The sequence below is a fragment of the Pongo pygmaeus genome, chromosome 14 (assembly GCF_028885625.2).
Source record: "Pongo pygmaeus isolate AG05252 chromosome 14, NHGRI_mPonPyg2-v2.0_pri, whole genome shotgun sequence".
NCBI classification, from domain to species: Eukaryota; Metazoa; Chordata; class Mammalia; order Primates; family Hominidae; genus Pongo; species Pongo pygmaeus.
This window is the reverse complement of record NC_072387.2, coordinates 120,389,643-120,414,020: the sequence shown is the minus strand read 5'-3', so window position 1 is coordinate 120,414,020 and position 24,378 is coordinate 120,389,643. Positions and strand designations below refer to the sequence as shown.

The 24,378-nt window shown below is 45.2% G+C and overlaps 1 protein-coding gene and 1 non-coding gene across 2 annotated transcripts in view; both read right to left on the bottom strand.

Moving 5' to 3' along the window:
• The window catches only part of COL4A2 (collagen type IV alpha 2 chain), a 206,245-nt gene that overhangs the window by 92,070 nt on the left and 89,797 nt on the right, over positions 1–24,378 (bottom strand). The window lies entirely within an intron of this gene.
• LOC129012020 (small nucleolar RNA U13) lies at positions 4,424–4,526 on the bottom strand. Its single transcript, XR_008493528.1, has one exon. It is a non-coding gene; the product is annotated as a small nucleolar RNA U13 (small nucleolar RNA).

The following is a 24,378-nucleotide window of genomic DNA, read 5'->3' as shown; positions in this document are numbered from 1 at the left end:
GACACCTTCTATCTCTATCTCCCTATTTAGCATATAAAACATTTGTCCCACCCCTGGGTACTATTCTTTATTAAGAATTTCAGTTATATGAGGTAGAATTATATGGACCCTTGGAATTTCTGCCCTCCAAAATTATTTGATGCAGACTGTAGCACTAGTGTCAACACAAAGTAAATAACATCTACATGTAAAGAAACACACCTTCACCTTTATGTCACTTGATATACAGACATTTACTCAAAATGGACCTAAATGTAAGAGCTAAAGCTGTATCGCTTCTAGAAGAAAACACAGGGGAAAATCTTTGTGACTTTGGATTAGGCAAAGGTTTCTTAGATAAGACACAAAGATTACAACCTATAAAAGAAAAAGTTGGCTAGATTAAAAAACTTTGATTGTCAAAAGATACTGTTATAAATAAAAAGGCAGGGGACAGACTGGGAGACATATTTGCAAAACACATATCTGATAAACAACTTCTTCTGGAACATATAAAGAACCCTCAAAACTCAATACTAAAGAAATGAACAACCCAATTGCAAAATTTGGCAAAAGATTTGAGCAGACACTTCACCAAAGAAGTTGTACACATGAAAAGATGCTAAACTTCAGTGGTCATTAGGAAAAAGCAAATTAAATCCACAGAGAGATATAACTGTGATGGACTCAAATGGTGAATATACACAGAAAAAGGTGGCCACGCCAAGAGCTGGGAAGGATGGCACTCGAATTCCATGGGCTGCCGGCAGGAATGCAAAAGGGTGCAGCCTCTTCGGAAGACAGTTTGGCAGTTTCTTCTAAAGTTCACAGGACCCAACAATCCCACTCCTAGGTATACACCTGAGAGAAATGAAGGCCTATGTCCACACCAAGACCTGTATGAGAATGTTCATCCTGATTTTATTAAATTAGCTCACTCCCGGGATTGCTATTCAGCAATAAAAATGAACCAAGTGCCGGATGTGTGTGGCAGTTAAGGCTGAATCTCAAAGGCATTCTGCTATGTGAAGGAAGCCAGACACAAATGCTACTTACTGTCTGATGCTATTTTTATGACATTCTAGAAAAGGCGAAACTAAAGACAGAAAACAGATGAGTGGCTGCCAGGGCTGGAGGTGGAGGGGAGGGACTAACTGAGAGAGTACAAGGAAAGTTTCTGGGGTAACGGACCTGCTCCATAGCATGATTCTGGTGGTTCTATGGCTGTATACATTTGTCAATATTCAATGACTTGTACGTCAATTATGCCTCAATAATCTTGACCTAAAAACAAACAAACAAAAGAGGAGCTGAGTAAAGGCAAAGATGAAGAAGACAAGCCGTGACATCACAGGCATGTTGCCCGGCGACGGAGATCATGTCCCTTCCAGGTATTCCTGCAAGTGAGCTTATGCGATAGAGAACAGTTCGAAAAGGAAGGAGAGTCTACACCTTTAAAGTGACATTTGGAAGAAACCATCTAGCTGAATGATTTTTAAAAATGTCTGCCAGGGGCTGGGCAGGATGGCTCACGCCTGTAATCCCAGCATTTGGGAGGCTGAGGCAGGCGGATCACTGGCCGACATGGTGAAACCTTGTCTCTACTAAAAATACAAAAATGAGCCAGGCATGGTGGTGGGCGCCTGTAGCCCCAGCTACTCGGGAGGTTGAGGCAGGAGAATGGCATGAACCCAGGAGGCGGGGCGGAGCTTGCAATGAGCTGAGATCGTGCCACTGCACTCCAGCCTGGCAACAGAGTGAGACTCTTGTCTCAAAAAAAAAAAAAAAAAGTCTGCCAGGGAAATAATCTGAAGAAACCAAGACCTAGCTTTCCTTGTATGGAATCTGCTCTGTCTGATGGTGATACTGACAGAAATTTCGAGAACTGTCTGGAACACAGGGCAGCAGAACTGAAAGTGGGTCAGGACCGAATCAGATTCAGGAGTGAAGGCGAAGTCTGGGAAGCCACTGGTTTCTGTCATGCTTTATCTCCATAGACAAATTTTCAAATCCCAGAAGGGACCACCTATAATTCTAAGATGCTGTTATATAGTTTTATCTGAAATGATTTGACTGGGGTAGGTGTACATTTTAAAGCAGAGAAAAAGTGGATGATCTCCTCTTCCCTACCCATAGTATCAGTGTCTGAAAACCCCTGCTCCTTATTCTAAAAATAGGCAGCACATGGGTGGTTGTGCTCAATGGCTTTTAGCCCAAACTTTTTATAGTCTGGATATGATTTTGCCTGGCATGTGTTGGAAAAGTTGATTTTCTGGGAAAGCCTTTTATTACCTCTGTGCTTTTAGCAATAAATACATTTCATTTGCCTAAATGTGAATCATTGTGTAATAGACTGACGTGATTTCCTAAGCCTGCTTGTCCTCTAAGAAGACTTGGAGTCTGATTGTGGATGAGTTCAGGGCCCTGAGAGCCCAGACTGCACCTGAGGAAGGGGCCAGGAGGAAGCAGATTCTGGAGCCGCAGGCAATGTGCAGAGAGCTTTGGCTGTCAGGCCTCGAATGGGTATGAAACGCTCTTTCTAATTTAGCACCACCGACATGCAATGTGTCAATGCTCAGAGCATCACCCTCACGCAGCCTGGATGTCATGAAGAGGTTACGGATGCTATGGTGGGGGCCTCCACTTACATGGTTAGAGAGTGACAATTAGCATAGGCGGCAACTACTGAGCTACCAGGATCACACGATGAGTGGCAATTAGAAGAGCTAATTGTCTATACTTATGACCTCACTCGCAGGGTACTAATTTTCATGTGCCAACTGCACGTGCCAGTATTTGCCTGGTATTCTTAGGTCATCTTCACACCCAAGAGCATGGCATGACTCATGGCCGAGATGGTGTGTTCCCATTGTGCCATGTGACTGTCATTACCCCATGGGGCCTCTGCAGGTAGTAAGCAGCTAACAGCCCTGCAGAGTCCGCCCCAGGTGGAAGCAGAGAGGAAAGGCGTGTGGGTGGCCTTCCAAAGGCGGGCGCCCGGTGAGTTGAGCAAGCAGGCCGCCTGTCTTCTAGGGTGACCGCTCAGGATCTGTGGCATAGCCCAGGGACAGGACCAAGAGTTATATCTATTTTGCATTTAGACTGAAAAGCAGTCTATATATATGAGAGAAAACCATTCTTGAAGTTAGCATTATATTGAGTTGGTTCCGCTATGATAAAACAAACAAACACCACACTGGCCAACTAAGAAAAAGGTTATGAGCCAAAGGTGGGGCAGTGGGCATGGGGAGGGGGTTTGAACTGGCTGTGATGCACAGCTTTTTTCCCCTCTTTTCTTTATTTGAAATGTTCCTGAATAGGACATGCTTTAAATAGAACTCCACCTTTTCTGTTGTTACAAAATGCTTGATAACCACCATTGTCCTCCTTCTCCTTTGGCTACTGCCTAGTTAACTGTTATTTTATTTTGACTTCATTTTCTTACTCCTTTAAAAAAATTTTATCTTTTAAAAATTTACATACAATAAAATTCACTTTTTTGGTGTGTTATCTGGTGTGTCATTAACAGACACAACAAATAACAGAGCTGTGTAACCACCACTATCAGCAAGAGACAAAAGCTCCGTATCACCCAACATTCTGGGTGTTGCCCCTTCGTTATCAAATGCTCCCTTCTCCAAACCTCAGTCCAACCCTCATGTTTCTCCCTCCATGTAGTTTGCCTTTTCTAGACACTCACAGAAATAGAACCACACAGTGTGGAGTCTTGAGCCTGGCTCCTTTCACTTAGTACAATGCATTTGAGATTCACCCAGAGTGTTGCTGCTACAGAAAGACAGGGGAAAAAGATAATTAACAAAAAAAATTCTACCATACAGAAACTAAAGAGAAATACGGCTCCAAAGTTCTTACTTAGAGTATGGATTCATTTTATTTTGGATAAAAGAATATTTCCTTCTCATACATTATGATATAAAAACAACCTTTGTCTTCCTTAATACGCAAACACAAGCCTCATTCCCTAGCAAGAGTCTTATAGATTACAGACAGTGATAGCCATTTGAAATTACACCAATATAATATCACTTTTCACATTTACATCTCTGCTCTTTGCCATTGGTAACTGCTTATTTTCCCAAAGGCTTCATAAAATGTTGGACTTCGAAGGGACCTCAGAGAGCATCTGGGGTGTCTGAGAGATCGGGGGGTCAGCAGCGTGAGAGTCACCTGGGGGCTCATTAGCAATCAGGCAGGGCGCTTGGGCCCTCTCCTGCCCTGCATTTTCACAGGGTTCTGGGTGATCGTTCTGAAGTGGTCCCTGTCCCAGGACTGGCCTGGGCTGGCCGCCAAAGTACCAACTACGGGGAGTCTCAGACCTTGTGAATTTTCTGGTCTAGCAGTTTGGGAGTCAAGGGAAGGAGCCTGGGAAGAATTTATATATGTATTTTTCTTTTTCCTTGTTTTTTTCTTTTTAATTTTTTCATGTGAGATGGGTCATGTGCTGACATCTTAACGAGGTTTGAGAGAGGCATGTGTCACACATGAGTGTGAACGCCCCAGCATCATCTGATGACCCACAAAAGGACAGGGAATTTACATATATGTAATACATATTTTTTGAGTCAGGGTTTTGCTGTTGCCTGGCTGGACTGCAGTGGCACAGTCATAGCTCACTGCAGCCTCAAACTCCCGGGCTCAAGTCATCCTCCTGCCTCAGCCTCCCAAAGTGCTGGGGTTACAGGCATGAGCCCCTGCCCGGTCAGGAGCTGATGTTTTCAGCAAGGCCCCTGAGCACTTCAGATTCACAGGCAGGTTTGGGAGCCACGGAGTGTGTCTAATTCTCACTTAGACAGGTGAGGGGGCAGCCCAGAGAGATGAGCCTCTCACCCACAGCACCTGGACCCAGTGGTGCTCTGCATGCAGCAATACCCATTTCCCAAGCCCCGAGGGTCCCACACGCTGAGGGTCCCACGTCACAGTCCCGGCTGCTCGCCACCGCCGAGCACTGCTGGCTCATGTCTCATTTGTGAAGCAAAGGTGGGGGGGCCTCTGAGAGCCCTGTCTGCCTTGCCCCCGAGCCACTGTGTCAGCTCTGCAGGCTCTGCGAGCCACCGCACCCCACTCCGCCATGGCCATTGGGGTTTTTTTGTCCCCTGCTGCCCTGGCACACCCCTTCCCACGCTGGCACAGTGCGCTGCACTCTCCAGTCTGAGTGCCTAGCGGTTGGGCCGGTTTCTCTGGAACCTCAGGGCCATGGCACACGCAGCCCTCACTGCCTGCGGCTCTCAGGGTCACTAGAGGATGTGACTCAAGCACGGGCTCTCTGGGGGCATCTTCCCCTCCTCACAACTGGAGGAGGCGGCCGGGGCTCCTTCCCATGGCACACTGCAGGGCGCTGCCATGTTACATCTCTGTACCCACATTTCACGTGGGACCGTGAGGCCCTTGGAGGTAGGGACCATGCCTCATTCACACTCTGTCCCCAGCATCTCTTGCAGGATTTGACACACAGAGCACACTCCATGTGCTGTCTGTTAAACACATGCGTTATAGCATGGCTATTTACCCCCTCTGCCTGGCTCCAAAATTCATATTCTTCCCACATGGAATCTTCTATTTTTAGACCACGTTTCTGACCATTATAATGACTTCCCAATTTCTGACACCGAGCATCAGTGGGTCATGCTGTGGAGGACTTCACCCTCTCCTTTGGTCCCCCCCCACCCTCCATTCAATTCCTTCAGTCACCTTCATGTACAGTAAAACATCATCCACAATCTCAACTCTTCTCCAAGCCCTGTGCCCACCCAGTGGAATTTCTGATTGTTCGTTCCACCAGATGATCTGGTTTGATCACCTGCATTATCAGGGAGAATGTTTTCCAGGCGTCTCAAGTGGAGTCATTAAAAAGGAGACCACCAGACTTGTGGAAAGGAGGGCTGGGTCAGTGAGGCCCACGCTCCGCATCTGATGAGATAAATCAGACCATCTGCTGGGATCGCGCTAGAAAATGAGGCAAGGGCTCGGGAATGCCAGGACTCCCTCCTCCGGATTTAGTTCTGGTAACATTTGAACCAAGTGTTTTGAAGACAACTGTCAGTGATAAGCCAGACCTGCGTAAGCAATTCAGGGCAACTACCGTGACTCAGGAGCGTAAAGGTTATGGAGTGAAGGGATGAGTTTGTCAATGTAGGTCTGTGAGCAAGCTATAAAAGGAAGATGTTTAATGCTTACTGAATGTCTCTGTTTTAAAATCAGATTTCAACCTTAGGTCCAAAAAAGACACGTTTTTGTTTGGTCTTTTTACTGTTTCTATGCCAGGGTATGAGGTCAGCAGATTCGGAGTGACGTGCAGTTCCGGTGGTGAACACGAGGTGGCAGGCAGTAGCATCCACCGGCCCTTGGCTGGAGGCACAGATTTGCAAGCAGCAGTGATGTCAAAGATTTTGAGATTGTTTTGGGTTACAATGACTCATCTCGGTGGGAGAGAGGGCAGCTCCCTCATTTGTCACGGGGAGCTCACCTCCCATGGGGAAAGTCTTGACTGCAGAGTTCCAAAGATGTCGAAAGAGCACATCAAATTCCATTTTCCTTTCTACAGGGTGGTAGAACAAACTCAATCACTGATTCATTGGACAATTCCCTGCCCTTTGACTTGCTTAAAGGGAAGTGTTCCAAATTTGTGTATTGGCGGACCTGTTAGGCCCAGCCCATTGCAGAGGGTCCATGAGAGAGTGTTTCAGGTTATTAGCTTTGAGCCCTGGTTGGGACTAAGCTAGAACAGCAGCTGACATTTTTACTCTAGATTGTTCACTGTTCGGAGCACTTTCCAACAGTCAGCCTATGTAGTCCTCACAAACCTCTACGAGGTAGGTACTGTCATTGTACCCATTTTATGGGTGAGGAAACTGAGGCACAGAGAGGTTTGGGCCATTCGGCTGGTATATAAAAGAGAAGATTCATATGGGGCTTTTCAAAAGAGTTCCATAGGGCATTGTCATCCACACACAGACTTCCCTTGAGGAACAGACACGACCTTAGACTCTGAATATATCTTTTCCACTGATCTTCCTGAGTTAAGCCAAAAGCAGATGGACAAATTGTCTACAAAAATAAACAACGTATGCCTGGGGTTCATGGAAATCCATACAAAACCAAGCCAGCCACAGTCCTGCAGAGGTGATTTAAGAACATGGCTTCTCTGCTTTAACCCTACCCTGCTCAAATGTAGCCATTTCACGGCTGATTAATCCCCCTCCCTGCTAGAGAGTGATGGGTAGAAAAAGAAGGGGAAACCCAAACAAGCCATTTCTGTTACTTTTTAGCAATGCCGGTCAAAGGGTATGCAGAGGAGGCCCTTGGAGCTGCAGGCTAATATTCTGAAATATTAACACACTCCAGGGAAATATTTAGATATAACCTATGCTTTCTCTAGCTTCTCTGAACAGATTCGTTGTTGAAAACAGGCTGCATTAGGAAGATTTTCTAAACAGCTGTGGAGTTCTGCATGCTAAAAAGGTTGGCTGATTAAGCATATTCTGAAGCAGGGTTTAGCTGGACCTTGGAGAAGACGAGCTTTGTGTTCCAGGGGAGTTGTGGGAAATCAGGAGGCCACCTCGCGGAGGCACAGGTTCCTCGGGAGAAGGCTGTTTTGGCTGAGAAGACCTGTAGGGAGGCCTGGGTGCTGACCACAGATAGGAGCTGAGATGGGACATGGGAGACAGTGGTAGAAGTCCCTGCAGTAACCCCACAGGCCGTGAGTAAGGGCTTAAGAGCATTGAGAAGAAGACAGCTGAGAGGAGAAAAGGGCAGAATGGTGGCCATTTGGTTTGTGAACAAACCGAAGTGATTTAACGCTGATCAGTTAAACACGGATTCACGTGATTTGGAGCCCCGTGCAGTCAAGAAGGAAGAGTACCAGATTTGAAGTGCTACCGGGGTTGAATCCCAGCTCTGCCACTTCTATGACCACAGGCAAGTCACTGCCCTTCCCTGAGCCTCAGTTTCTTTATTTGGGAAATGGAAATATTCACTGAAACCACCTAGCTGGGTTTTCTAGGAAAGAACTGATGTTACTGTTAAATCAGTTCTGATGATCTTTCCACCAGGTGGAAGAAAGATGTCACTGTTTTGATTTCTGAACAAACCAAGCTGATATAACAGTAACAGTAACATCTGTAACATATTTTGTCGTGAAGGAAACCAAAGGGTATGAAAGTGGCTTCGAATTTGACATCGAGAAGAAAAGGAAAGATAGGGGAGAAAGAGAACAGGTGCTGGGGTTCATGTACGAATGGGAAGGTTTTAGGGAGGTGCCAGATGACAGCACCAGTGGCAGAAGCCCACACATCAGATGGTGAACTTGGAGTCCATGTCACTGAACCCCAAGGGGCTGTCCAAGAACAGAATGAGTCTCACAGTGATCAGAATTATGTTTGTTTACAGCCAGAAGATACCCTCAGGATGTCAGCAGCAACTTAAGGTATCTAAACATACATTTGACTGTGAACGTGTGGAATTATAAGCTTGGCAGCAACGCCTAGAGAAAAACCTGGGCTAACTTTGAGTGTGATAACTGCAAGCCCTGCGACGGGACAGGGGACGTGGCCCGTGAGTGGCTGAGCAGCCCGGCTTCTTGCTCACGGATGTCTCATGCTCCCTGTTGCCTTGAAGCTTGGTGTGAGGAAGGTTAAATGGCAGACAGTAAAAGCCAGATCCCAATTCAGACTTCCTCATCTCTGTCTTTAAAGGTATCTAATATTTTGGAAATCACCTCGCTAGGAACTTGTACAAAGCTACTGTCCATAGTAACACCGAGTGTCTGATGCTGGTCCTGGAGCCACTGGCTACCAGGGCCACTTGATGGCCCTAGCACTGGCCCTGGGGCGGGCGGGACGTGTGGGCCGGGTTTCACCACGCCGGGGTTATTGTCTGTCGTCTCTCCAGTTAACAAAGGGCTGGTGCTATCTGGACATCCTGCACTCCCCCAAGACTCCCCGGTTTGGAATGATTATTTGGGCGAATGCTGAACACACATCCGCAATTAAAAAAAGAACAACAAACCACAAGAAACTGATCTTTCTTCAGTCTGGTGGAAAGATAATGCATGGCTCATTTGTCCAGACATGAAGCCCGGGGTCCTGGGTGAGAGGAAACCAAGTGACACTAACGTCCATTCCAGAGAAGTGACTCAGCTGGCGCCCTGTTGTCATGACATGGGCGAAAACAGCCTCCAGAACACTGGTTCTTCCCAACAGCACTTGTTAAAAGATAAATCAATAGCAGTTTTCATCCACGAAATAGAAGGCAACAACTGAGTGCAGCCGTGCTGCTCCCGATATGCTTCCTGCGCATTTGGTGTTCACAAAGGTGTAGCGGCAGCAGCGCAGACACCAAAGATGCACGCGGTTCATTAGGAACAAGGAGCATTACTGGGAGAGGGAAACTAGAGACCTGGGGTGGGTCTGCGCTGATCACGGTACATTCTTGCTTTCTTTGGGGTTGGAATATCCATACTGCGATTTACCCGTCACAGCCTGGGTGGTCAGCCTCGTAATATTAGTAAGATTATTCCTAGAAAGCTTCACCCGTGATGTTCTTGTGAGATTTTTGTGCAAGAATGTGTGTATATGTGTGCATGTATGTGTGTGCATGCATGTGTATATGTGCGTGTATGTGTGCGTGTGTGTATGTGTGTGCATGTGTGTATGTGCATGTGTGTGTACATGTGTGCGTGTGTGCATGTGCATGTGTATATGTGTTATGTGTATGTGTCCGTGTGTATATGTGTGCATGTGTGTACGTGTGTGTGCATGTGTATATCTGCATGTGTGTAAACGTGTGCACATGTCCATGTGTGTATGTGTGTGTATGTGTGCGTGTGTATATGTGTGCGTGTGTGTGTGCATGTGTATATGTGCGTGTGTGTATGTGTGCATGTGTGCGTGTGTGTGTGTGCGCGTGTCATGTGGCTGTTGTGGTCTTCTGCTCTCATTACGACCTGGGTTTGTCTCACTGTGAATGTGCTGTTCAGCCAGGCAGGAGCAATGCCGCAAGGATGTCTGGAGGTTTCTCTCTGTGTCCACGCCCGGCCATGTGAAAGGCCTTCCACACCAACGCATCCCGCTTCCTCACTCCTAAAGGACCCACGACCCCGGCGATGGCCAGAGGGCGGCTCTGCATGTCTGGAACTTCGGATACACTGCAGTGGCAACACCTCTCACATAAGACAGGAGCAGGAGAAGGGGCAGGACTTGGGGACGGCCAGCCCACGGTGAAGCCACCTCTCCTGCCCTCACATCCCAGAGTGTGCGTTCATTCTCTTTTCGGGAAGCATGGTGATGGAGGAAATTTTTCTCTCTTCAAAAAGAACCTGGACATATTCCAAAGCCACTTCCTGTCCCCCATTCACACCTCGAACCATGGCGAGCTGGTTTCTGGCCTGACACTCTTCTTCAAGGGCCTGCAATGCCACTATCCCCAGCTGTGAGGGCCCCTCCCCACCCTGGGGACCCTTGTGGCCCCGGCACGGCTGCCCCCCTCCCTCCTGGAATGGGCTCCTCTGGTGGCCACGGACCTGCCTGGATTTCTCCTCACACCTCTGGCCCCTTCCTGATTCCTGTTCTGCTCAACATTGGAGTTCTGCTGCTCTCTTCCCCTCCGAACTCATGAGGTGGGACACTTCATTCACACCAAACGGCTTCAGTGAACGCTCAGAGGCGGACGGCTCCTACCTCCCTCCTGGACGCCTCTGTCTAGAGGGTCTAGAGATACTTTAAACTCAGCAGGCTTCAAGTTGAACTTCTTACCCCATTTCCTCCAACCTTGCTCCCAGCAAAACTCCAAAAAACAGAAACAACCCCCACCTTCCTTCTCTGCTCCTTAACTCAGTGAATTGCAAGGCCCATAAGCCGGGCTTCAGAACCTGAAATGGGGGAGACACTGCTGACCCCCGTCCTCACACTGCACTGGGAGGGCACTGATTCCATTGGGCTTTCCGCCAAGCATCTCCGGAGTCTGCCATTTCCTCTGCATTCCCAGCACCTCCTTCCTGGATCTGGACTTCCTCCTTGCTTGCTTGCATTAACTCTGGAACTGCCTCTGTGCACCCCACCCTGCTGCACCCTCATGCATCTCCTCTCTTAGCTGCCTTCATTCAAATTCTGAAATCCAATGTGCTCTCCGACCCCTTTCTAATGTAAAAACATGAAGGCCCCTCTGCTCCCTGCAGAGTGAAACTCCGGTCGGTGGGTGTGATGCCGAGGCCTCCTGGTGCTGCGTGTGCCACAGCTTTCTAGGTGCAGCTCCTCTCTACCCTGCACTCTGGTGGCTGGAGCCCCGTATCCATGGTCCCTCGCTGTGTCTGCTGACATCCCCACAACAATGTGACGCCCTCCTCGCTACGCTGGCCTTTCCACGTTTCTCCTGGTGAAGTGAACTGAGGCATCATTCCTCCTCGCTCACTTCTTCAGTGTCCCAGGCGGGAGCTTCTCCAAGCCCCTTCCTGCAGGGTTGGACCCTCCCACACCGGCTTTCCCACCCGAGGGGCGCAGTGCTGCCCTGGGCCAGAGAGGGTGCTCGTGAAGGGTTGGTTTCATGGTCAATGCAAGTAAATATCAATTATTTGAAATTATCTCCTCCATCCCACTGGGTTTATACCACACAGATTCCCAGCACCATGGAGAAGCATTGCCTCCTAACTGCCCTGCCCTCTTCCCCGAGGAGGCGATCGGGATAGGCTGCTTGGATACCAGCCACCTCTTGCAGGATGAGCCCCAGGAGCAGGAGACCCTGCCGGGACCCTGAAGGCATAGGGGGAACAAGGCAGATTCCGGTCCTCTCCCTTTCAGCCAGCAAGATTCAATTCCTCACAGTTTACCAGTCCTCAAGTGTTTAGTAATCACCAAAGGAATTAGGACTGCTGCCAAGGAGGCATATACACACATGCACAGATGTATACATACATACTTCTTAAATTTAGAAGGTGTGAAGAATAGGTAACGGAAAAAAAACATGAGAGAGAACAAAATGTATGAACTCTATTAGAAGTTAACTTCTGGCAGTGTAGTAGGAAAAGCGTCTCGGCTAATGTATAAATTACCAAGAAAAAAAAAAAAAGAGTCCCACTAAAAAAACCAGGTACTCACATCGAAATTTCTAATCAAATTACAATTACTTTTGAAGCTCATCCCCCATAGAGAAACTTCTCCTGGGATGTGCTCTAGGATGGACCTGAGTTTTGCTTCTATTGGAGCCGGTCATGCAAGAGTGAGAGGTGTCCATCTGCAAACAGAATTCCATGCAGGGTATTGCTGTGAATTTACTGACATGCTCCTGCTTATGCTGTCACTTCCTTAAGACCAGACAGCCTGCGAACCCTGATGAGCATTTCCAGTCCTGTGCAGGGCTCTCAGCCTGGGACTGCTTGGGGCCTACACCTCACCCACTTCACCCCAACCTGCATTGATGAAGGAAGCCATCAGTGTCCGTAGGGGCAGCAGATCAGCTTCTGCAGGCCACACCCACATTTCTCTGATTTCTGACAGTCCGCTGGTTATGAACGACAATTTACTATCTGGTTTACATTTGGGAATTATGGTGAATGCTGTCATTTTGGCAGTGCTCAGTTTGGCAGTGATTTCTTTGAGCCAAATATTACTTTGTCGTGCAAGACAGTAGCACTTTCTTGGAAGCTGCAGATCTGACATGCCAGGAAAGAATCCAGGCGGCAGACACTTGATCACTGCAAGAGCAGCCATAGCTTCCCTCATTGTGATTCATCAGAAAATGACCTCCAGCCACAAATGCGCTTCATTGTTTTCAGTTGTTCTTCACTCACCTTCCCAAGCTCATTCCCAGAGACCCCAAAAATGTGCTGGGCTGATACCAGCAGGTTCCTGGGATGCTCTCTTAGAATCCATTGAGCAGCATTAAAACAAAGGCCACCTGCTAGTGGGAAAGACACGAGTCACTCTCCCCTCTTAGAAGACCCCAGAAACCAAAAACCAAGGGAAAAAGTGAGGTGACTTCAAATAGTATATAAATTGTTCAATGTGTAAGTTGTTCATACCTGCAGCTACCACCTCTTCATAAAAAGGGCAACTCAACCACGTTCACCTCCACAGAGCTGAGATCAGATGAATGGGCCCTGACTGTGGGGCCATTCATGTCCTCCAGCTTCTCCCCGTCTAACTTGGAGGTCTCTTCCTGGTGTAAGTTCTATGCCCTTCTAGGAAAACGTCAGGTGATGGAGAAGACGGGTCTGGGAGTGGAGCAGAAAGCCAGAAGGGGCAGGGAGGGGGAACCCTGCTCTCATGCTCCTGGGGTGGGGGCCGGGGGTGGGTCCCACACTGGGACCCACTAGTGGGCGTTTCCTGGGACACAGACTCAACCCAGGCTTCCATACAGCCTTGTCGAAGACATCATGAGTCCTAGCCTTCCCGAACCTCCACAATATCCACCAGCATCTATTTTGTGTTGGTCCATTTCCCAGCCATAATTCACCCTGGTGACCTCTGAAATAATCTGCTGCATTTGGATTTTACATGGATTTTCTAAAACGTTTCTCTGTAGCCCAGATCTCCCTCCAGGTACCACCCTCTTCTTCCTCTCTTCCGAACGTGTTTTAATTTTATTTATTTATTTATTTATTTATTTATTTATTTATTTAATTTTGAGGCAGTGTCTCAGTCTGTCACCCAGGCTGGAATGCAGTGGCATGATCACAACTCACTGCAGCCTCAACCTCCTAGGCTCAAGTGATTCTCACTTCTCAACTTTCTGAGTAGCTGAGACTACAGGCATGTACCATCATGCCTGGCTAATTTTTTTTGGATTATGTTGCTTACTTAGGCTGGTCTTGAGCTCCTGAGCACAAGTGATCCACCTGCTTCAGCCTCCCAAAGTGCTGGCATTACAGGCATGAGCCACCGTGCCCGGCCCCAACTCATTTTAAAAATGGTGTGGATTCTACCCTTGTCTCCCAGAGGTACTAGGTCCCGTGGACCACTCCCTCCTCCTAACCTCCTCTTTCTCTGGGAGACCTGTCTGTGGCTCCTTTCCTGTCTCTCTGTCCACTTCGTCTTCATTTTCTTTTCAGGGGTTCCTTCCTGGACTCCTTCTTAATCAGTACTGTTTCTCAGACCCACCTCCTTGGTCCTGCTCTTCTTCTTACACACACTCGGCAATGGTGGGTCCATATGGGGACCCTCCGGTGAGCCGTGGCGGCTCCTCCTTGTTGTATTACACTCCCAGCACCTCCCTGTTGGCCTAGCACAAGTCATGCCTTGTGTCTTGGCTGGGGACAGCCTCCTGGCCTCCCCCTGCCAGGCAGTGAATTCTGAGAGAGTAGCTGCCTGATACAAGTCTGCACCCCCTGCCCATATCACAGAATCCTTCACACAGTAGGTGTCAGCATGTTTGCTGAGTATATGAATGATTGGAATATATTGATTTTTATAAGTCTGGTATTGTAGAGGAGTAGCAGAACCTTCAAATATGAGTCTGCATCTAAACAGCTCAACTGACCCAGAAAGTTTACCTTAAAAAGGCAATGAGCATGACTAAAATAAATCGAAATACCTCATACGTATATTATTTGCTAGCTTTTACTCCTTTGTTTTGAGCAGTAACTGCTATGGTCTGAATGTCTGTGTCCCTCCAAAATTCATGAGTGGAAATCTGATCCCCAGTGTGTTGGCATTAAGAGGTGGGGACTCTGGAAGGTGAGTAGGTCCTGGGGGTACAGACCTGGTGAGTGGAATTAGTGCATCTCTCAAAGAGGCCCAAGGGAGCCTGTTGTCCCTTCTGTCATGTGAAGACATAGCAGCAAGGCACCGTCTATGAAGCAGAGAGCCCTTACCAGACACCACATCTGCTGGTCACTTGCTCTTCAACTTCCCAGCCTGCAGAACTATGAGCAATAACATTCTGCTGTACATAAATCACCTGCTCTTAAGGTATTTTTGTTATGGCATGGACTATGAATGGACTGAGACAGAAATTGGTATTAAAAGTGGGGTGCTGGGGTAACAAATACTTAAAAATGTAAAATTAGCTTTAGAACTGGGTAATGGGTAGGGTCTGAAAGAATTTGGAGGTGCATGCTGGAAAAAAACCTACATGGCCATGAACAGAACCTTAAGGGTGATTCTGACAAGGGCTCATAAGAAGAGGGGGGCTGTAGAGAAGGCCTCAACCATCTTAGAGATTCCCTAAGTGGTCATGATCAGAATATTGGTAGAAATGTGGACAGGAAAGGCCATTCTGATGAGGTCTCAGACAGAAATGAGAAGCATGTTATTGAAACTGAAGGGAAGGCCAGCCTTGTCACAAAGCAGCAAATAATTTGGCTGAATCATGCTCATCTACTTGTGTTTTGTGGAAGGTAGACTTCTGAGACATAAAATAGGATATTTGGCAGAAGAGATATCTAAGCAAAGTGAGGGTGTGGCATGTCTTTTCTTGACTGCTTATAGTAAAGTGTAAACAGAGAGAAACAAATTAAAGATGGAATTTATCAAGACACAGAAAGCAGAACTGAACGATTTAGAAAATTCTTAGACTGGCCAGGTAGTAGAAGAGTAGAAAACATGTTCAGGAGAGAACATCAAGATTGTAGCCAAGAAAACATTTGATAAAGAGATGAGTATGGTAGAGGGAAGCCAGATGCTGCTAATCAAGACAACTGAGGAAGGACCTCCGGAGGCAATCTTTGGGGCTGCCCCACCCATCTTAGGCCCAGAATGCCAGGACCCTGGGGCCAGAACAATTTCAAGTCTCTGCTCCCTGCAATTGGGTGCAGTGCTCCTCGGCTGCCCCAGCTATGGCTCCAGTGGGTCCAGGTGCAGCTCAGATGGTCTCTCTGGAGGACACAGGCAGGAAGCCTTGGTGACCTCCACGTGGTGCCAACTCTGCAGCCACACAGAGTGCAAGAGCTGTGAGAATGTGGCCACCTCCACCCAGCTTCCAAGGGATGCCCTGGAGAACCTCTATGACCAGGCACAGACCTGACCCAGGAGCAGGGCCAACACAGAGAGGCCCCACGAGGGCAATGTTGTGGGAGTGGGGCTCCTCACTTCTTATGGTGAGGGCTCATAAGAAGAAGAGAGCTGTAGAAAAAGCCTCAGTCTATCAGAACACCATGAATAATATTCTGTTCACGGCAGTGTAGGTTTCTTCGAGGTGGGGAGGTGTGGGAGTGGGGCTGCCCCCAGCACCCAGAACGGTGGAGTGACCAGTGTGTAACTCCAGCCTGGAGAGCTGCAATGAAGGCTGTGCCCAGTGAAGCCATGGGGGGCGGGGCTGCCCCGAGACTCGAGGAACCAATCCCCACCCCAGTGTGTCCGGAAGGCGGGATATGGAGTCAGAGATGACTCTCAAGACTTAAAATCGAATGTTCTTTGCCCTGTTGGGTTTTGGACTCACCTGGCATCACTTACTCCTTTCTTCTTTCCTGTTTCCCCTTTTTGGAATCGAAATGTCTGTCTTATGCCTGTCCCACCATTGTATTTTGGAAGCACAGAATTTATTGGATTTCATAGGCTTATACTGGGAGAGAAATGTGCCTCAGGATCAATCATACCTGGACTCTCACTTGGATCTGATTTAGATGATATTTAGATGAGACTGTGGACTTTAGACTTTTTAAGTCGATTTTGGAAAGAGTTAAGACTTTTGGGGGCTATTAGAATGGAATGAATGTATTTTGCATGTGAGAAGGATATAAATTTTGGGAGGTTAGGGGTGAAATGTTACGGACTGAATGTGTCCCTCCAAAATTCATAGGCTGAAATCTAATTCCCAATCTGCTGGTATTGAGAGGTGGTGCCTTTGGGAAGTAATTAGGTCATGAGAGTGATGTCCTCATGAGTGGGATTAGTGCCCTTACAAAGGAGGGAGCATCTGTCCCTTCTGCTGTGTGAGGACACAGCAGCAGGGCACCATCTATGAATCCAGGCTCTTATCAGACACCAAATCTACTAGTGCTTTGATCTTGGAGTTCCCAGCCTCTAGAACAGTGAGAAATAAATTTCTGTTGTTTATAAATGATCCAGCCTAAGGTATTTTTGTTATAACAGCCCAAGTGGACTAAGACAGTAACTGATTCACAGAGATTTGGTTTTCAAGACAACCAAGAGAACCCTTAAACATATAGGTGGATGTAAGCTGGTTAAATTAGCTTGAGTTGACTGTGCTGAGCATATCAGTTTCTCATGATACCAAGCTACTTAGAAAGTAACAGAACTGAAAGTTCTTCTAAAACAAAATGAGAACTTTGAAGAAGCTTTTTAAAAATAAGTTTTGCTTGTTTTAGTTCCCCTGGGTAGGCAAACATATAAACAAAGCTCCATTGTCTCTTCAAAACCCACTTAATTAGGTTTTCTCAAGTTTATATGGAAAACACCTTCGTGGAGTTTGACACATGCCATACTTCATATTGTTTTAACTACTCTTATTCATTTTGAAAGATACAGATGGTACTAAAATGAGTTGGGTTGATTCCCTTGAGCAAAGGCAATGCCAACAATACAAAGAACCAAGCGTCATCTACAAAATAGGTTTTAGTTTTGACAAAGTTTCTACCTATGAGCTTGTTCTCTGGTCCTCCTCCCCACATCCCAATTAACAGAAGGTAACCAACACTTATCTATGCAATAAACAAATGGGAATGATTTTATAATAAAGGGCAAAGCTGAACAACTGTTTGGATGGGACAGTCAGCTAGAAAACTGAAAACTGCTGAAGCCAACTCACTGGTTAGGAAAAAAGTTGGAAATGCGTGGGTGTGTTCTCAAGGTCTTAGGAAAATTCCGGAAGTCCAGCAGATGTTTTCTGTTAGGAGGCAATGGAAGCCCCAAGAGCTACATCATCTTCTTCATTCTCTTAATTATAAGTTTATTTACGAAATGTTTTTTTTCTTAAGTATTTCTCTGCCAATACTTAAAAAATAGAAGGCTGGCCAAAGTAGTCAACTCATGAGCCTTCCTGTGTAACCAGAATATGTGTACGTGGGCATGAAATCTCTATAGGAAGCAGAAATCTAGGCCCATCATTATAAATGCTTTATCTTCTGAATAAGTCTTTTATTTACTGAAGTGGAATTACAACGTTTTCTTTAATCTTATCAATTATAAAAGTATATTCAGGTTTCATTGATTACAATATTTTTCCCCCTTTTGGAAAATGATGTAATTAATAGTCATCATAGTAATTTTCTGTTTTTTTTGTTCTCTATATAAACATTAACAAATGGGGATAGATTCAAGGAATCAGAAGTTAGTGAAGCATATTTTAAACATTTAGACTTTCTGCTGTCTTAATTTTGAATACATGTTTGAATACCTATGGGAGGCTACTTTTCTACTTCATTTGCTTTACTAGCTTCTGTGTTATGAAATCTAACCATCAACTCTTTCAGGGAGAAGGAATGAACATTTCCGTCTGATCAAAGTTTCAAAAGTCATGAGGTGAATTAATGTTCAGAAAATATCTAAAGTCTTATTTAAATTTCTCATCTGCTTAAGAACTTTTTCACTTTTTTTTTGTAGTAGGTGTCTGAAGACCAACTTTTTCACTTTTATCACATATGCAAACTGATCTCCAAAAGGTTTATAAGAGATTGGGTCTATATATCAAAAGCTACTTTATGAATGAATTAAGAAGGGAGTTTCCTATCTAGGCTGGCTAGTTAGTGAGGTTGCAGAAGCAGTCGGCATAAAAACTTTGTTAAAGTTCAGGAATCCAGCTGGCTGCATGTTTTGGAGAATTTGTCTGATTACTACACATGGTTACTAGATCTATTGTGAATATGGAACAAATTCAAGAACATTAGATTCTCTTGGCCTTGTGGAGATTACTCAATTCATCAAGAATTTTAATTGAGCATCTTACTGATGGAACTTCTGCAATTATCAAGCTTCAGAAGCCATGACCAAAGCAAACCTCACTCAAATCCTGCCTTCTCTTACCCTCAAAACAGAATGTTTTCCCCTAAAAGAAGCAGGTGGCCTATCATATTCCTGCCAGGAAGATCATGCAGGGCAGGCATAATCAGATTAAAATCAATTGATGAATTGTGTGGGAATTTGCATTTTAAACATTTTCATGGCACATCCCCCCAAATTTAGACAATTTTTGAAAAGTTCCAATATTTTCATATATTTCACAAAACTGGATTGTGTCACCAAGGGAATGCTATGCATATAGAGAATAAAAGGTTTCACAGGACCTAGGCTCAGTTCCACACATTTATTTTTGTCCTCTGTGGGAAAGAAAATAGGTAAAGTGGTTCAGAGATGCAAGACTTTAGGTCTGGGGCCAACCAAACTCAAAGAGCTGCTTTAAAGCCCATTATGGGTAAAGCTAGACTTCTTCACTCTCAGACCAAGTCAATACGGGAGCTCACTTATGCCCCACATGCCAGCATGAATATGTCACTAATATATGATGGCTGTCAAGGTTCTCTGGTTGTTTTGTGAATGTTATCTCTCAAAGAGGTGTCTGACATCATAGGCTCTGAGGGCTTACGGGAGGAACAAGATTTTATCTTCGCTGTCCTTGGTGATCTAGACAAGTGGTTTAATCTTGGGCTCCTGTGCGGATGTGTGTGAGTTAAATAGCTAGTGAGGGAAAAATGTGATAGGTGTTCAATAAATTTTCTTCACCTTTCTCTCCAATGCCCTTTCATTCCTTTGACCTGCTTCTTAAACATCCTTCACAATAGTTACCAGAATACTGGGCACAGAGTGGCCTGGCTGCTTAACCACTTACACATTCTCCAGTTTTCCTGCCAGTAAAAAAAGCTTCTTACAACTAAAAACCGGCAGGAATTTGTGGTTGATCTCCTTTGATAAAATGGTCTAAGTGAGCCAAAAAAGATACAGTTATATATAAGTAAGGCTAAAAATACTTTTTTTGACTTGGTTAAAAAAAATTGTTAAAAAAAGTCAACCTAAATTGATTTGGTTGATGGACTAGATGACCTCCCACTCCATCCTGCCTTTGGTATGCTCTTATAATGCTGACTGTGCTTTTTGTTATTTGGTTCTTTCTTTCTTTCTTTTTCTTTCTTTCTTTTTTTTTTTTTGACAGCATCTCACTCTGTCATCTAGACTGGAGGGCAGTGACACGGTCTCGGCTCACTGCAACCTCCGCCTCCTGGGTTCAAGCGATTCTCCTGCTTCAGCCTCCCAAGCAGCTGTGATTATAGGCATTTGCCACCACTAAAATCTAAAACCACTAAACTAAAAATGAAACACTAAAAACCACTAAAAACACCATTTGTGTTTTTAGTAGAGTCAGGGTTTTGCCATGTTGGCCGGGCTGGTCTCGAACTCCTGACCTCAACTGATCCACCCACCTTGGCCTCCCAAAGTGTTGGAATTACAGGTGTGAGCCACTGCACCCAGCTCACTATTTGATTGCTAAAGGAAATGATGGCTCTACATTTATATCTCTGATCTTTTGCTTATTTACATTTACTATTGTCATTTCTATAGGCAGTTGAGTTTTCCTCATAATAAACATGCATTTTATTATTTTCAAAAAGTTGCACTTGAATATATTTCACACCGTATCTTCCCCCCACCTAAAGGGACATGTAAAAATAGCAATAGAAACAACCAAAAAGGAGCAGTGACAAGAGAAGAAGAAAAAGGAAAAGGAAGCAGTAGGAAAAAAAAAAAAAAGAAAAAAATCTGATTTTTGATTTCGATTTTTGAGCTTTTCTAAAAATAACTTCAAAGCCCTTCAAAATGTAATGGTGTGGAGAGTTGATCTTTCACTTTAGCCTGCATCTGTTTGCGAGTTTTCCCAGCAGAGATGACTTCTTCTCCATATGATACAGCTGCTCTTAAAGCAAGGATTTGCCCATCTTTTCCAATCATTAGGGGGTTGCTAAAGTTTAACGTTTGTGAATCTTTCTGTTGGACTCAAAATAACATCAATAAACTTGTGAATATAAAATATGGTGTAAAAGCCTTCTTCTGAGTGTCCTCTCACAGCCCCCAAACACAGAGCCGATTCTTTCTCCTGCCCCCATACCCACCCACTCCCTCTCTTTCCGGCCCACAAAGGACTATTCATCCACATGCGGCTGACACGCCCGTCTCAGATCGCTTTCTGCATGGTCCACATGATGCATTATTCCTTCTGCTACATTGATTTGCAAGTGGCAGTTCAGTTCAGAGCCGGTACTTCTGGCCTCCAGTTTCGATTTACTACAAAAACGTCTGCCTTGCCAAGATTGTGAAATATGCCACCTACAATGTTCTTAAAAACGGAAAAAAGTTCAAATGTTTATTAATGGAAAAATGTGCATCCATCACCAAGTGGAAATGAGAAATAAAAATTCATTTAAAAAATGCTCATATGGCTTATTTCCCTCCAATCAAGCCTATAAATATTGACAACCTGAAGCCTGAATCCCTATTTAAATGACAGGGACCCAGAGTGATGGCTTGTGATGCTCTGAGGGGTTCTTTGGTTCCGGGGCTGCCCAGACCACTTCCCTGTTAGAGTTGTATTTGGCAGAACCTCCATGCAGAAGTCCAAGACTGTTCTGACGCATTTGTAAGTAAACAGACTGTATAACTTATCTTCAGACAAATATCAATGGGGGCGGATAAACAGTCGGCCAGAGGAGGTTTTCCAAAAACTCTCCGACTGTCATGTGATATTAACAGGGCTACACTGTGGTCTTGGCAGGCCTGCTCGGGCCTTGAGCAACGTTATGACCAAGGATGGTAGTAGGCTGTGAATAAACTCCTATTAGTCATGTCCGTGAAGCCTGGGTGCTCAGGAGGGAGAGCGAGGCTCAAGCCTTGTGGAATTCAGTGTTCTGGCTTCAAACTCAAAATAAAACCACAAAACATTTGCACATTGACTAGACCTCTTCTCTGAAATCTCTCTATGCATACCATCTGACATGTTCAACAGTTCAAAAAATGAAAGGAGACAAAAATTTGCTATTTGTTTTTTTTTTTTTTTCCTTCTTTTATTATTATTTATTATTATTAAACTTTAGGTTTTATGGTACATGTGCGCAATGTGCAGGTAAGTTACATATGTATACATGTGCCATGCTGGTGCGCTGCACCCACCAACTCGTCATCTAGCATTAGGTATATCTCCCAATGCTATCCCTCCCCCCTCCCCCCACCCCACAACAGTCCCCAGAGTGTGATGTTCCCCTTCCTGTGTCCATGTGTTCTCATTGTTCAATTCCCACCTATGAGTGAGAATATGCGGTGTTTGGTTTTTTGTTCTTGCGATAGTTTACTGAGAATGATGATTTCCAATTTCATCCATGTCCCTACAAAGGACGTGAACTCATCATTTTTTATGGCTGCATAGTATTCCATGGTGTATATGTGCCACATTTTCTTAATCCAGTCTATCATTGTTGGACATTTGGGTTGGTTCCAAGTCTTTGCTATTGTGAATAATGCCGCAATAAACATACGTGTGCATGTGTCTTTATAGCAGCATGATTTATAGTCCTTTGGGTATATACCCAGTAATGGGATGGCTGGGTCGAATGGAATTTCTAGTTCTAGATCCCTGAGGAATCGCCACACTGACTTCCACAAGGGTTGAATTAGTTTACAGTCCCACCAACAGTGTAAAAGTGTTCCTATTTCTCCACATCCTCTCCAGCACCTGTTGTTTCCTGACTTTTTAATGATTGCCATTCTAACTGGTGTGAGATGGTATCTCATTGTGGTTTTGATTTGCATTTCTCTGATGGCCAGTGATGGTGAGCATTTTTTCATGTGTTTTTTGGCTGCATAAATGTCTTCTTTTGAGAAGTGTCTGTTCATGTCCTTCGCCCACTTTTTGATGGGGTTGTTTGTTTTTTTCTTGTAAATTTGTTGGAGTTCATTGTAGATTCTGGATATTAGCCCTTTGTCAGATGAGTAGGTTGCGCAATTCTCTACAATTTGATGCTGGTTTTATCATTAGGGATTGGAAACCGCCTTTAATTCTCTCCTCACAAGAAAAAAGGGTCCGCTTAGTCATTTCTAGTAAGATTCTGAATGGCTTAATCTTAGACTGCCATGGGGTTTAATGACGGGGTGGTCAGTCCCCATCATTAGCAATGTTAAAGGAGGGTGTGGTGGGATGTCTCATGATCAAAGGGCCATGAAGGCATGTTCTCCAGAAAAGACAAGAGCCCCATTTCACAGAACTTCTTGCTGGCCAGATTCTACCACTCTTGGAGCTTTCTTGAGTATAAAACAATGCCCCTGCCTCAGCTGAAGTCTGGAGTGATTCGACCCAGAGGGCTACTCAAGAAAAACACGGGGCATGGAGTTGGACTGTGCATGCTCCCCCATTTCCAATGCAAGCCTGCATGGGAACCATCTTGTCCCTCTTATTTCAGAGTCAGAGCAACTTCCACATGTTTTTACAAGCATGGGCTGGTTGTTAAAAATCGTTCTCAATCTGTGAGATTCAGTCACACAAATCCCCAGTCAGATTCACATTTAAAAGAATAATGGAAGGTCAACACTGGTATCAGTTGTAGCAAATGCAGCACACTAATACAAGATGTTAATAATCAGAGGAACTAGGGGTGAGAGGTAGCGGGAGGGGATATGGGTACTCTCTGAATAAGTTTTGTTTTTTTGTAAATCCAGAACTGCTTTAAAGATTAAGTCTATTACAAACAATAGAAGGGAGAGAAGAGTACATTGATTTTCACTAAAATCTTTTCCTTCTTTTGACTCGTTAGTTTTTATGTATTTTATTCCATATCCTTCAAATGGAATTAGAAATGGACTTTTATTTTGAGACAGAATCTTGCTCCATTGCCCAGACTAAAGTGCTGTGGTGCGATCTTGGCTCACTGCAACCTCCGCCTCCTGAGTTCAAGCAATTCTTGTGCCTCAAACTTCCGAGTAGCTGGGATTACAGGCATGCGCCACCAAACCTGGCTAATTTTTGTATTTTTGTATTTTTAGCAGAGACGGAGTTTCGTCATATTGGCCAGGCTGGTCTCGAACTCCTGACCTCAAGTTACCCGCCCTCCTTGGCCTTCTAAAGTGTTGGGATTACAGGCATGAGCCACTGCGCCCAGCCAGAAATGGACTTTTGCATTTGCTTCAAAAGCACAAAAACTTTTGGGGAAAAAGTTTTCAATTAGAAACAAAATGTTATATCCAGTTGAATATAATGACCACATCTGAAAATGTAAAATGAAAATCACAGGAAAAATGTGTCACGTTCTCATTTAACTTTGCAACATGAGGAGTGGGGCAGGGAGTGGAGAGAGAGACACAGACAGGATGAATAAGTACTGAGATTGTGGGACACCTCCCCTGCCATCCTCCCCATCAGCAAATCCCCCATGTGCCTTCATACAGTATCTGTCCACAATGAATGAAACCCCTCTTTAAAGACTGTCCTCTGTCACACAACATGGCAGTGGCAGTCACT